Genomic DNA, 15,882 nt, shown 5'->3' with positions numbered 1-15,882 from the left:
GGTCCTGTGAATAGCTGTAGAGGCCCAAAGCTTAGAAAGATGTAACAGAAACTCCATCCACATCCAACCCCCTTTCCAGATGTCAACCTAGATAAAAACAATACTGAACTGAAAAAAATGAACGTAAGGAAGTCCAACAAGTTTCTGATTTTTCCCTTGATTATTGGTTTGTTATTTTTTTCAAGATATCTAATCTCACCCCAAGAATGGGGTGTGAGTGTGTGTGTTAGGGGGTGTGCATTACTAGCATCCCAAACCCCTGCACTGTCTGCCTATCAGATCATCAAATCTAGCCCAGTGCCCAAAGAACAAATGTCAGAAGATAAGGGACAGGAATTAAAAAAAAACTTTGGCAAATGCACAGTCTTCCCTAGTGCCCTCTATCCCCACTCCCATTCCCCACCATGACGCACCTCAACATTACTTTCAGCCCAACTCTGACCCATCGTGTAGATGGCAGAATTCTGCTGCTCTATATTGTTAAACTTCATGACTTCCTGGGTCCTGGGTAGTTTGGAAGAGAAGACCATTTGAACAGAAAACTTGGGTTTGCATGTGCTCATTTGTTTTTGTTTATTTGTTTAGCTTGAGTCCTAAAGGAGTCTAACCAGAAGGTTTCTCCATCTAGCTTATTCTGATACTTCGGATATTGGAGGCTGAGATCTCCATACTATTAATATAATTGTAATCAGCTCATAGAGAAGATGGTGTGTCTTTTTGCAAGAACGTGGAAATAAGGTTTAGTCAGCCCAGAGTGGGCTAAGCTGCAGTAATAAAACTCTCAAAAGCTTGGCATGACACAGGCTCACTTCTCACTTACACGAAGACAGATGCAAGCTGGCCAGAGCTCACCTCCATCTGGTGACTCAGGGGTCCAAGCTTCCTCCATCTGGCGATGCTGCCATTATAATATGTGAATCCCCGGCTTGCCATGCTTGGGAAAGAGAGGGTGGAAAGGCACACCAGCTTTTCATTTCCCTGGCCCATAAGTGATACATGCTATTTCCACACACAGTTCATTCACTAGAATTTGTCAGATGGCTGCCATTTCACTCCAAAGGAAGCTGGGAAATATAGGGGAGCACAATGTAAATTTGATGACCAACCATCTTTGCCATTTAAGGGAAATAAGATCGCTATCAGCAAGTTACACAAGGCAACATTCACATATCAAGGATGCACTTAGGAAGTCAGGAGCATGTGGGTAAATGGGCGACTGAAGAGTCTGGGAGGCATCCAGAACTCCGGGAACAGCTTGCTGCTCTGGAAAATCATTGGTTAATCTAGAGATTAACAGGCACGGGTACTTTTGGTCCCTGGCACTGGGTCCATTTTTCCTTTGCCTGGGAGAGAAAGGATTCCCAAACTGACACTTTTCTCAATGAGGAAAGGTGCTGCGAGACTCTTGTTTCAACCCCAAATATAATATAGACGTGCTGCCGAAAGGGAAGAGAATTGCAGATACAAGTCTAAAATTCCTGAGATAAAGCTTCTTCTCCCAAAACGGTGACTTGCTCTCTTAATGATGTTATGAGAGAAAAAGGAGAGAAAGACTGCCCTTCGGTGTTTCCAATGAGAAGAGTAAATCATAAGCAGAAAACACCAATTCTCATCATTTCTGCCCCCGATGAAATCAAATCACTGGGTCATGCTGGCCAAGCTTGACTGCTGGCTTGCCCCCATTTGCCCAGCCCTCCATCTTGAAATGGGCATCCCCAGTTCCAACATTTGAAAGACAGAGAAAGTCCCGGGCGCCTGGGTGGCTCAGTTGGTTAAGCGACTGCCTTCGGCTCAGGTCATGATCCTGGAGTCCCAGGATCGAGTCCCGCATCGGGCTCCCTGCTCGGCAGGGAGTCTGCTTCTCCCTCTGACCCTCCCCCCTCTCATGCTGTCTCTCTCTCTCATTCTCTCTCTCAAATAAATAAATAAAATCTTTAAAAAAAAAAAAAAAAAAAAGACAGAGAAAGTCCCACCAACAGATTGCTAAAAATCCCGAAGTGGCTAACATTACAGTTGACCCTTGAGCAACTCAAGGGTTAGGGGCACTGACACCCCGCACAGTTGAAGAACCACATATAATTTTTGACTCCCTAAAAACTTAACTACTGATAGCCTACTACTGACCACAAGCCTTACCCATTAACATAAACAGTCAGCTAGCACATGTTCTGTATATTATATGTGTTATATACTATATTCTTACAGTAAGAAAGAAAGAAAGAAGAAAGAAAGAAAGAGAAGAAAATTTTATTAAGAAGATCATAAGGAGGGGCACCTGGGTGGCTCAGTTGGTTAAGCGTCTGCCTACATCTCGGGGTCCTGGGATCAAGCCCCACATCGGGCTCCCTGCTCAGTGGGAAGCCTGCTTCTCCCTCTTCCTCTCCCTCTGCCCCAACTCCGCTTGTGCTCTCTCTCTCAAATAAATAAATAAAATCTTTTTAAAAAAATCATAAGGAAGAAAAATGCATTTATGTACTGTATTGCAAAAAATCCCCGTGTAAGGGTACCCACACAGTTCAAACCTGCGTTATTCAAGATTTGCTGTAATTATTACTTGATACGGTCATGGAAAAAAGAAACTATAGGGAAAGAAACTTCTTGTGTTTGCCTGCCTCTTGGTGTTTTGAAATGTCCATCTAAAAACTTTCAAGAACCGATAAGATAATTAGGACTATCAAAAAGAATGCCTTGTCCCTGGTCTTGGTAAGTTCCAGAATTACACCAGCATCAACTTAGAGAGGCAGATCAGTAAATGATTGTACGTGATTCCATCGTGTTGTATTCTTTCTAAAGAAAGCCTACTTTTTTAAGGGGGCATGATACCAGCCTACCTATAGACTAGAAAAATGTGCATAATAAAAGCCAAATATGGTGGTGTTTACCCAGGAGAGAGCAGGCACTGATTCTGACAAATACAAATACTCTCATTCCTTAGAGATAAATACTATTGAGAGAGCTGGGTGGTTCTTCAGAGTCACCGGGACCTGGACGGAGTAGCCCTTGGGATCATCCACCAGCCTCAATGTTTTTTAAAGATTTTATCTATTTATTTGAGAGAGGGAGAGAGAGAGAAAATGAGTAGGGGGAGGGGCAGAGGTAGCGGGACAAGCAGACTCCCCACTGAGCAGGGAACCCCACGCAGGGCTCAATCCCAGGACCCTGGGATCAGGACCCGAGCTGAAGTCAGACGCTTAACTGACTGAGCCACCCAGGCGCCCCCACCAGCCTCAATTTTAATTCCTCGTTATCTACTCAGTCTTCTCGTTTCTAAGCCAACTCCCCAGATGTCTGGACACCAGGACAGAAGGCTTCAGAGTGGCTGGCACAAATACTCCAGCCCTATACAAAGTTAGTGCTTACATTTGTGTTCTGTGTTATCCCTCAGTCTCTTAGCAGATTGGTTACCTGGAGTCAATTCCCAAGAGCCCAGCATCTCTGGTGACATTGATAAAATAGGCTTTCTATTCTCGAAAACCCGGAACATGGTGACCCCCTGCATTGCCTTAACTGTCAGCCGACCACCTCATCTCACCTCACTCACCTCTAACTGCACTAGTAAAGCCTCCTGCCCTGGATGCACCCACATTCTCTCATGGCCACAGGGACTCGGTACAACTTTTAAATAAAGTCATTCTCCTTTGTTGTAGTTGATAATTTAACAGGAAAGAACACAAAAAGAGCCCAGTTCTTTAAAGTACAAAGTAGCAATCAGGTCATCCTTTGCTGGTGAAATTTATCCAGCTACAAAGATGACTGTAACATCGTTTGCCTTCCATCTGCTCCTTGGGACAATGGGAGAAGTTTTAGAATGCTGTATACTGGATTTCCAGAACGAAATACCACAGAAAGCCATTATTATTTGTATTCATATCAAATCTCTGCAGTTAGAAGTGAGGTTGGTGAACCAGACCTTCTATTTCGTTCCCTTGAATGCAGGGCATGAGAAGTCACTATGGGAATGCATTCTGATTCTTGTTCACTCAGAAAAATAAGGATTTTGTTCATTTTTGTTTGCCTGCCAGCGAAAATAACAGCAATTTCAGCTCAGTTTCTTCATACCATATGACTTGGAATTTATGCCTTTTACTTGGCTGGCTTCCAATGGCCATTTATAGGCCCATAATTTTATGTACCACCTTCCCATAAAATTCACTCTCGGTTTGTAAAGCCAAGGCCAGTGATGCACAAACCAGGTGTTTGGAGACACATTAGACAGAGTAGCTCAGAGCAATGATGACACTGAGTCCAGGTTAATGACAGGTTTCCTCGGACCTTGGATTTCCAGGCTAGGCTAGCTCAAGCCAACCCCCAGACAGAGCGGCTCCAGACCCTTCCTTAATGGGCCTGTTGGCAGAAGGCCACTCCTATGGAAGGTGGTCTTTGGAATTCATGTGGTCCTACATCGGGTGCTGCCTGAGGTCAATGGCTTGCTGTAGCCCCTGACTACACCAGTGTCGAGCCCCTGACTCATGAGAGTGCCGTTAATAAGACATCAAAAGATAAAAGCATAAATTCCAAATCCAGGCCTGCCTTTTATTTCTAGCGCTGGTTTCAGTGTGGTGCATGGGCCAACTCTGGGGTGGTTGAGGAGAAGCACGGGTGAGGTGGCGATTGGAAGCCCTTTGTTGTACCCACTCAAAGCTTGGGCTCCTCTCCTTCCTCCTCCCTCCCTTCCTCTTCAAGATCTCTTATGTCCTGAGTGAACAGCAGTCACTTTTCCAGGTGCCCGTGGGTCAGGTGAGTTCTCCAGGAAGCAGACCCCAAGATGGAGTTAGGAATGCAAAAGGTGTGTTGGGGAGAAACACCTGAGGGAAAAAAGGGAGGAAGAAGGATCAGGCAGAAGAAGCTGCCAGACTTGGATGCAGACCTGATGATTTCTCCCTGAGCCCAACAGGCAGAATTGCAAGAGCAAGAATTACCCCTACAGGAGTCCTGCATTGGGAAGAAATGGCTAGAATTCTGGGAACATGGCCTTGTGCAGTCCTTAGCCAGGGACTGCCCTATGAAGAGCATGACCTTGGCTCTCAAGCCGAGGCAGTCGGCCAAACACACTCCTCACAGGTCAGCGGCAAGCTTTTTCTCAGAACTTGAAGGAGGATCTGGGCACCACATCTCCGTGTCTGCCATAGCCAGCCACTTTTCCACGAGGAAATAACCCCACTCCCAACTCCATGTAACTCTAGCCGGGCAAGGAGTTGAGACCCTTTGCTTTCTGGGTCACAGGAATGAGCACATGCCCCAAGAAGGGACAATCGGAATCAGTTTTGAACATTGGTAATAAGGTGGTGAGGGTCTCTCTCTTTCTCTGTGGTCATGAACTCTACAGACCACATGAGCATGTTGCTTCTTGAGGGCATCTTGTCACCATGTGGGTGAGCCTGTCTGAGGATCAGGAAGACGCAAGCATAGTCAAGAGATGGAACAAGGGACAGAAAGATAGAGACATGCTGATGGTGGGTGGGACACATTTATGGGCCACTTCAAATCCTCTTGGCCTCTGCCCTTACTCCATCCACTGTTATCAACATTGATTCCACGCGGGCTTTGACCAGCCTCACACAGGGGCAAACTTGCCACCCCGGGACTTCTCTGAGGCTGCAACAAGTTCATTTCTACCTGGGGGCTTCTGCCTCGTGGCACACCTATGGAACCTGTTCAGCAGTCACACGGGCAACCCATAAATGTGGGAGGTCGACACCCATGGGCCACGTTTGATGAATGGGGCGCAGAGCCAATGAATCAAAGCTTCTCCCTTTTGTCTTTTGAAGACTCCCACATCGCCAGGCAACCCACTCATGCATCTTTCACTTAGTTCTCCTGCACTCCCTTTCCAATGCTGGTCCTAAATGAACTACTGGCACATAAGCCTTTGTCTCAGGTTCTTTTATGGAGGAACCCAGACCATGACAGATAACACTCTTTGAACACCTGGATTCAGCTATCCCTGAAACTATTCCCTTGGACTTCCCAATTCCTTGAACCAATAAAGTTACAAAGTTTCTTTTTCTTTCTTTCTTTGGTGTGTGCGTGTTTAAGCTAGTTTGAGTTGAGTCTCTGTGATTTGCAACCCTTACAACCCTCTTTTCCTCTTCTCAGTCATTCATCACCCCCATCACATCACCGTGCCTCCATGCTCCCCACACCTCTCCACCCTCCCGGTCAGCCCCAAGACGATGAAGCATCACCAGTGACTCCTCCCCATCCATCTCCTCCCACAGATAGCCAAATGCCAAATCCTGCAACCTTTCGGTGTTTTGAATTTATAGTGCGGCTCTTATAAACAACATGTTGAGTTTGAAATACCTGAGGGATCTCCAGCTGCATCCAAACAGAAGGTTAGAGAACCGGTCTGTAGTTCCAGAGATAGGTCAAGGCCAGAGATGGAGTAGAACTGGTCCAAACCAAAAGCCTGGATGAGGTCGCAGAAGCAGGCTGTACATGAGAAGGCCAAGGCTGGAGCCCCTTTGGAGGAAACGTTGGAGGAAACGTTGTTCCTTGCTGCTCTCCCCAACATAGTAAACACGTCCCACAAGCCCAGAGGAAATCGTAGCAGCAGAATGTCAGGTGCTGCGGAAGGTAAAGGGGGCCCTAGGAGGTAGCAGAACCCTTGCTGGGAGCCTCTTTCCCCCAGTCCAGACTCCAGCTGGGCATCAGCAAGAATCTGGATGAGGGGATGAAAGGAAGCCATTCTAGCATCGTCAGCCACACCTCTGAGCGGCAAGCCGCCCTCCAAGATAGTTCCTTTGTCAGCACCAATCAGATTACTAAAGACTACTGGCTGGGGCAGGAACACGGCTTGGGCAGGGGCTGAGAACGGCTTGGGTTCTGCCCTCTGCTCTAGCCTCTACTCTCTAATTGGTTATCTTCGATTTCCTGTTTTCCCATTAAAAACCTCTCCACTTCTGGTGGCTGTTGATCACTTCCATGGTAGAGCAGTGGGTCTGAAATGTACTTAGTTCCCAATTTGTGCACAGAGGGACTCGGGGAAGGTCCCCAGGCTTTGTGGTTATGCTCAAAGTGCATCTGGAAGGATTGGAAAGGGGACGGGGAAGAGTTGACATCCCACAACCCTGATCAAACTCGGCTCAGACAAGACCGGTAAGTGTGCTCGGAAAGAGGATACAGTATGAGGTTAGCTGAATAAAATGGGAGGTGACAGCTGATTTTTGAGAAGGCATTTTAATAAAGTTTCTAAGCAAGGAAAGAATACTTGCTGACAGACAGCGGTTGCTACTGCGATAACAGACAATTTTCTGGGGCTTTGACTAGGAAGGCATTTTGTCTTAACCAACGCGTCCATATTGCAAATGCCAGACGGTTGGCGTGGGCAGTACACAGTTCATAATGACATTTGAAACTTCGAACATTGGAATTTTCTGCTCTTTTATTCTTTCCAAGCCTACTGCTTCTAATCTTTGCCTTTGAGGATTATATAGTAAAAGACAAGATAAATCCATTGGTCACCATTCCTAAAACGTTAGTTTGCCAAAACTGAACTATCTATCGCAGGAATAAATAGAATCCAACTCCTAGTGCTCGCGTTTTTGCAGGATCGTGGACTCCAGTGAGATGGTTGCAGATGTAGAGGGGTGAAGAAGCTGAACTTCAAAATGCAAAAGGCAAAAATGTTCCTTTCACCTCCCCGATTCTGCGTTCCTCCTTGGCCCACACACTCATTTGCAAAGAGAGGCTTTACAGCACCCACTTTCCTGAGCCTCCATGTATTATCTATAAAAACCTGTGGACTAGCTTAGCACAGCAGTGTCAGATGGTTCTTACTGCTTTCAACAGCATGATTTTGCAAATGAGGTATGCACTTTGTCCAGCGGAAAAGTACTAATTGAGTATCTGCCATAAGGTCAGACCAGGGATCGGCAAAGCATGGCCCAAGGGCCAAATCCCACCTGTGCTTATGCAGACATCGCTGGAACAAACTGGCGCTGTGAGCCAGGAGACCAGCTGGAGCCTCAGCCTCCACCCCCATAGCCCCCTCTGTGCCCAGACCTGCCTCTGGAGCCAGTCACCACCTACCCACTGGGGCCTCTGCTACTGGCCTCCCAAGGGCAGCGAGCAGCCCAGAACCCTCCAGCTTCCCAGGTTGAGATGGCTTCACTCTTCAAGAGGAGAGGGGAAGGGCGCCTGGGTGGCTCAGTCTGTTAAGCGTCTGCCTTTGGCTCAGGTCATGATCCCAGGGTCCTGAGATCGAGCCCCACATCAGGCTCCTTGCTCAGCGGGGAGTCTGCTTCTCCCTCTTCCTCTGCGCCCCCCACTCATGCTCACTCACTCTCTCGCTCTCTCTCAAATACATAAATAAAATATTCTTTAAAAAAGTAAAAGGAGGACAGGGGAGTGTGCTGGGACCTGGGGGTCACTGAGGCAGGGAGTGAAACTGACCAAGGCGGCATGTCTGTCCCCCACCAACCCTGCCCCACCCTGGTTCCACCCAGTGCCAGGACCCAGCTGTAAGGGGAGAAGGCATCTCCAGCAGATGACAACTGGGCACAGAGTTGCCCACCATGAAAGCCCAGCCCCCCAGGGCAAATGGGGCATGGCACAGTGGGACGTGTCTCTCATTATCCCAAAACCCATGTAATAGCCTTAATTCTGCCTCCTGGCTTACAAAGCCTAAAGTATTTACTATCTAGCCCTTTACAAAGCCCACTCCCCCTGCTTGTGTTCCCTCTCTTGCTGTGTCTCTCTCTGTCAAATAAATAAAATCTTAAAAAAAAAAAAAAAAGAAACAAGAAAGCATTCAAATACACAACCTAACCTTACACCTAAAGGACCTGAAAAAAGAACAGCAAATAAAGCCTAAACCCAACAGGAGAAGAGAATTAATAAAGATTAGAGCAGAAATCAAAGAAATAGAAACCAAAAGAACAGTAGAACAGATCAACGAAACTAGAAGCTGGTTCTTTGAATTAATAAGATTGATAAACCCCTGGCCAGATTTATCAAAAAGAAAAGAGAAAGGACCTAAATAAATAAAATCATGAATGAAAGAGGAAAGATCACAACCAACACCAAAGAAATACAAACAATTATAAGAACATATTATAAGCAATCATATGCCAACAAATTAGGCAATCTGGAAGAAATGGATGCATTCCTAGAGACATATAAACTACCAAAACTGAAACAGGAAGAAATAGAAAATTTGAACAGACCCATAACCAGCAAGGAGATTGAAGCAGTCATCAAAAATCTCACAACAAAAAAGAGTCCAGGTCCAGATGGCGTCCCAGGAAATTCTACCAAACATTTAAAGAAGAATTAAAACCTATTCTTCTGAAGCTGTTTCAAAAAACGGAAATGGAAGGAAAACTTCCAAACTCTTTCTATGAGGCCAGAATTACCTTGATCCCAGAACCAAAGACCCCACCAAAAAGGAGAACTACAGACCAATATCCCTGGTGAACATGGATGCAAAAATTCTCACCAAGATACTAGCCAATAGGATCCAACAGTACATTAAAAGGATTATTCACCACAACCAAGTGGGATTTATCCCTGGGCTGCAAGGGTGGCTCGACATCTGCAAATCAATGAACTTGATACACTACATAAAGAAAAGAAAGAACAAGAACCACATGATCCTCTCAATAGATGCAGGAAAAGCATTTGACAAAGTACACTATCGTTTCTTGATTAAAACTCTTCACAGTGTAGGGGTAGAGGGAACATACCTCAATACCATGAAAGCCATATACAAAAAGCCCGCAGCAAATATCATTCTCAATAGGGAAAAACAGAGCTTTTCCTCTAAGGTCAGGAACCAGCAGGGATGTCCACTCTCACCACTGTTGTTCAACATAGTAGTAGAAGTCCTAGCCTCAGCAATCAGACAACAGGAAGAAATAAAAGGCATCTGAATCAGGGCGCCTGGGTGGCTCGGTTGGTTAAGCGGCTGCCTTCAGCTCAGGTCATGATGCCAGGGTCCTGGGATCGAGCCCCATGTCGGGCTCCCTGCTCAATGGGGAGCCTGCTTCTCCCTCTCCCTCTGCCTGCCTCTCTGCCTACTTGTGCTCTCTCTCATCTCTCTGTCAAATAAATAAATAAAATCTTTAATTAAAAAAAAAGGCATCTGAATTGGCAAAGAAGAAGTCAAACTCTCACTCTTTGCAGATGACATGATACTCTATGTGGAAAATCCAAAAAACTCCACCCCAAAATTGCCAGAACTCATATAGGAATTCAGTAACATGGCAGAATATAAAATCAATGCACAGAAAGCAGTTGCATTTCTATACACTAACAATGTGACAGAAGAAAGAGAAATTAAGGAGTTGATCCCATTTATAATTGCACCAAAAACCCTAAGAAACCTAGGAATAAACCTAACCAAAGAGGCAAAGGATCTGTACTCAGACAACTATAGAACACTCATGAAAGAAATTGAGGAAGACACAAAAAATGGAAAAACGTTCCATGCTCATGGATTGGAAGAACAAATATTGTTAAAATATCTATGCTATCTAGAGCAATCTATGCATTCAATGCAATCCCTATCAAACGACCATCAGCTTTTTTCACAGAGCTGGAACAAATAATCCTAAAATTTGTATGGAACCAGAAAAGACCCTGAATCATTGTTTATATTTCTTCAATGTTGGTTGTAGTTATATTATTATATATAATATATAATGTAATATATATTATACACTTAAACATTGTATGTTAATTGAATTTAAATAAATAAATCAAATAAAACCATCAGAAAACAAAACAAAACAAAAACAAATTAAGCTTGAGACCCCTGTGTCCATTCTCATAAACACTTTGTCCAGGAGCCGAATCATGAAGGTGAAGAGGGGGCTGCACAGGGGGGACGCCTCAAGAGCCTATGTTGGGAAATCGGAAGTTCTTACCACGTCTTCAAAAGAGAGACACAAACTGCATCTTCATGTACCAAGTACACACACTTCTGAGCGTCACACTGACTTCTGATCTTTTGCATCACTCACACACCAGCCTTGGTCATAGTGGGTATTTGCACGTCACCTACTGGGCGCGAACGGCCCCCACTCAGTGGAAAGGGGGGTTCTCACTCCCACAGCAGGCTGTGTGCGGGACAGTTGGCCGGAGGACTTGAAATACCCTGCCACAGTCGATTTTCACACTCCTGGCGGAACAGAGTCTCTCAGCCTCTCTTAAGGGTGGGGGCTGTCCTGTGCATCATAGGATGTCTCTTGGCATCCCTGGCATCTACTCATGCAGTGGTTTGAACTATGTCCCCCTCAAAAACTATGTCCAAGTCCTGACTCCCAGTACCTGTAAATGGGACCTTATTTGGAAATAGCATCTTTGCAGATGGAATTAAGTTAAGGATCTCGAGAGGAGATCACCCCGGACTTAGGGTAGGCCTCAAATCCAATGACAGGTGTCCTTATAAGAGAAGGAGAGGGAGAGGTGAGGCACAGGGACATTGGGGGGAGGCCATGTGAAGCAGAGATTGGAGTGATGTCCCACAAGCCAGCGAGTGCCAAAGATTGCTGGTGGTCACAAAGAGAGGCATGGAACGGACTGTCCCCCAGAGCCTCCCTGCCGACACCTTTCAGACTTCTGGCCTCCAGAACTGAGAGAACGAATGTATGTTGTGTTAAGCCTCCCAGTTTGCAACGTCGGGAATCGAACACGATCCACCGGAAGCCAGTAGCACCCTCCCCCACGTGGGACAACTTGAAATGTCTCCAAATATTGCCAAATGTCCCCTGAGGAGCAGAGTCATCCCTGCTTGGGACCCACTGTGTTAGCATCACACTTTTTAAACTCGAAAGGGAAGGAAGCTCCTGATCTAAAAGGAAGGAATGCCTGAGCCAGTAAATGCTCCCCGCCACCATACACACTGAACCTCAGTTAGTGGGAACGTGGGGATGGCAACTGAATCGCGGAAGTTGAAATGCAGAAATAACCCATGCCTCTCTTTTTTGTTGGTTAGACATTCTCCCCGAACCGCCATTGGACACAAGCAGGAACCCTTTTTCTTTCTTTCTTTCTTTCTTTCTTTCTTTCTTTCTTTCTTTCTTTCTTTCTTTCTTTCTTTCTTTCTTTTTCTTTCTTTCTTTCTCTTTCTTTCTCTTTCTTTCTTTCTTTTTCTTTCTCTTTCTTTCTTTTTTTTATTGTGTTCAGTTAACCACTGTATAGTACATAGTTTTTGATGTAGTGTTCAGTGATTCATTAGTTAAGTATAACACCCAGTGCTCATCACAACACGTGCCCTCCTCAATACCCATCACCTTGTTACCTCCTTCCCACTTCCTCCTCCCCTCTGAGACCCTCAGATTGTTTCTCGGGGTCCATAGTCTCTCATGGTTCGTCTCCCCCTCTGATTTCCCCTCCTTCAGGTTTCCCTCCCTTCCCCTATGGTCCTCTGTGCTATTGCTTATATTCCACATATGAGTGAAACCATAAGATAATTTTCTTTCTCTGCTTGACTTATTTCACTTAACATAATCCCCTCCAATTCCATCCATGTCGATGCAAATTGTGGGTATTCATCGTTTCTGGTGGCTGAGTAATATTCCATTGTATATATGAACCTCATCTTCTTTATCCATTCGTCTGTTGAAGGGCATCTCGGCTCTTTCCACAGTTTGGCTATTGCGGACATTGCTGCTATGAACATTGGGGTGCATGTGCCCCTTCTTTTCACTACATCTGTATCTTTGGGGTAAATACCTACTAGTGCAATTGCTGGGTTGTAGGGTAGCTCTAGTCTTAACGTCTTGAGGAACCTCCATACTGTTTTCCAGAGTGGCTGCACCAGCTTGCATTCCCACCAACACTGTAAGAGGGTTCCCCTTTCTCCACATCCTCGCCAACATTTGTTGTTTCCTGTTTTGTTAATTTTTGCCATTCTAACTGGTGTAAGGTGATATCTCATTGTGGCTTTTGATTTGTATTTCCCTGATGGTTAGTGATGTAGAGCATTTTTTTCATGTAGCAGGAACCCTTTCTAATGCATTCTTTACTAAAAACTGAGAGAACTATCATCTGCAGTTCTTTGTGAAGTGGGAGGTGAATCCAGCACCCATCACGCGCCCAGAGACCCTCCCTACACAGATGAGTGTCTCCATCCAGGAGAAAGTACGAAAGTTCATAGAGGGGCTGTTTTGGTGAAGAAGGGCTCCCAACCCCGCCTCTTCCATTACCCGTTAAAGGGAAATGCTGACTTCATCTCTATTTCTGGGAACAAATTTGGGCCGTTTGCAAACAGCGAGTGGCTGTGGTTACTGGAGAGAAGCGTGGGCTCAAGAATCGGGGGGCCTGGTTTCGGAGGAGAGCTCTGCGGTGCACTGGCGGAGTGAGCCCCTCGAGCCCCCAGGCCTCCCCAGCCCTCCTGGCCTCCCCTGCACAATCATCTGTACGTGGTGTGCTCAGCTCAGAGCGAGTGTTCCGAAGCATAATGAACTTGAAAAGTGCTCAGCCTGGAGTTTGCCTGGCAGAGTAAAGTGTTCAGGAAGTATTTGCTATTATTAACCAGAATGAAGCAGGTTCTCGAATAAGCCAAGCAATTTGCTGGGAACATAAAAGTCCCCGGTGCATTAAAGGCACACTGGAAGTGCAGAGCTGCAAAAGCTTCGGGTTCTGGACCAAAACAGAGAGCGCTCAGGCAGAGAATTTTCAATTATCTGGATGAGGGATTGACCACAGAGAGGGTGGGTAAGCAAAAGCGGCAGTTAATCCAGAAATGACTAGACCACAATCAGCTGCTGCCATCAAGAGTGGGTGGACTTGGCTCCCGGCAGCCGCTCACCCACCTGCGTGTGAGGTCAAGGTCTCTGCTCTGAGAAGCCGCCAGCCGCGGAGTGAGAGCAGACCTCGGAGAGCCGCCAGCCCCGACCTTGATTTGGGTACAGTTAATCCACGAAGCTGATTCCCCAGACTAACTGAAAATAGACTGCCAGACATCACAATTATGTTGGATCCCCAAAAAGTCATCCAGAAATACATAGTTCATGTCTTTGGGAGGCAACGTTTGTGTCCTCCACAGTGTGGAGCTTCTCACGAAGCATAGATCGGATCCAAGATCATAATCATGTTGGATTATGAGAGAAGAACTCTCTGGTTCTGTCATTTTTAAGTTTGCAATTGAAGTCATTCTTCATACACATGAATGCGCTCAAGGGATCTAATGCCTACAAAGGTCAAGGTGCACATACGACTGGGATCACAGTCAAGGGCAGCCAAGATAATACATGTCAAATCCAGACTGAGAGAGGTCAGAATAGAGGAGTCAGCTCATCTCCAATAAATCACGGAAGTCTTCACCAAAAGTACCAAGGGAGTAAAGAGAGTGCGGGGGGCCAGGTAGTGAAAGAACAGAGACAGTCTGGCTGTCTGGGCTGGTTAGGGACCTCCTAGACATAGGGGGTCACACCTACCAATGACTGAAGGGAGTAACTATACACCCCAGCCCCCTTGTCCCCTGTGGGGGTGACAGCTCTGGGGTGCATACTCTCTAGTGTCCCCCACGTCTCCGGCTGTCCACAGCAGCAACTTGCTGGATAACCCCCTTTGTCGGCTGCCTTCCCCTCTCTGTCCCCCTTCCCCCCCGTTCCCTTACACTGTTCCCTGACATCACCTTGCAAATAAACGGCTTGCACTTGAATCTTGGTCTCGGGGTCTGCTGTCAGGGGGAATCCAGACTGAGACAGCCCCGTATGTACCAGCCACAGGAGCTCGAAGAGAGTAAGACACTTTCTCCTGCTGCCTGTCATGGCGGGGTGCTTGGGAGTGAGGGTAGAATCACTGTGCTTTGGAAGACAGCCACTTGCCAGGTGGACCGATGACAGCCAGACAAGGCAAAGGGTAAACAAGCTGAAGACCTGAAACTTCTAAGGCGGCCCAAGACACAATGATGTACCCCTAGGCCCAATGTCCCTACTTGAGAAAGGCACAGATGAGTGTTCTTCAGCCTTCACTGTATGCTCTATCTAACCCTAGGTGTTAGCTTTCATCCTTTCATAACGTGTCCTCTTTTCATTTATTCAAGCCTGGCCTTGATTCATAGCCACAAACACTTTCTGAGCCACAGAAATGGTTATATTGCATACGAATATAAGGCTTTGGGATAAGACCAAGAGGAAAAAGATATATATTCCCAGTCAGCAGTGTGCTGGGAAATGTTCTCCAATGGGGGCAGTGGCGGGTGGAGGGGAGCCTGGTTTATAGTCTCTGCCAATTTCTGTGGCATAAAAATTCCCACCATGACCAATTTCAAGCTAGGAATGTCACAGCGACCGGCTCACAAAACTCCTGCAGATTTCACCATCGGTTGACGTGTGGGTACAAGTTCATCACGCCACCGCTTAGGAATTCATAATGACAATAAATGCCTAGTCTAGGTAGACAATCTACCTTATCAGATTGACCCCAATGTGGAAAATGACTCAATACCACAGAGCTTTGTTTCTCAGTCCCGGAACAGTAGTGGGCAGATAACAGGGAGCCAGGAGGTCCTCCTCCGAAGTCATTCAGAGGCTTCCAAGGTCACCCGGGTCATCTCCCTCCCACCCCAGGAGAGCAGAAGACTGCAGCAGATTGCACATGGGAAGTTTTCGATGGGCCTCGCTTCTGCTCACATTCTGTTGGCCAGGACCACCAGTACATGGCCACAGCCAACTGCAAGGGATGCTGGGAAATGTAGTCTAGCTGTATGCCCCGGGGCGGGGAGTGGGGGTGGGGAAGGAGAGCACAGACTTGTTGAGCATCGCGTGTCTCTGCACAATCACAGTTCGGAGTATGCATGTCATGTCAGGTACTGTGCTCACCGAGTTTGTACGGGTAGATGAATTAACGTCTTTTATCAATGAGAACCGAAACTTAGAGAGCTTAAGTGATTTGCCTAAGGTTGCCCAGGAAGTAGAAGAGCCTGGACTC

This window comes from Mirounga angustirostris, unplaced genomic scaffold (assembly GCF_029215605.1).
Source record: "Mirounga angustirostris isolate CCGP_5_RB_7025 unplaced genomic scaffold, mMirAng1.0.hap1 SCAF_11, whole genome shotgun sequence".
Classification (NCBI taxonomy): domain Eukaryota; kingdom Metazoa; phylum Chordata; class Mammalia; order Carnivora; family Phocidae; genus Mirounga; species Mirounga angustirostris.
Note: the sequence above shows the minus strand (reverse complement) of the source record.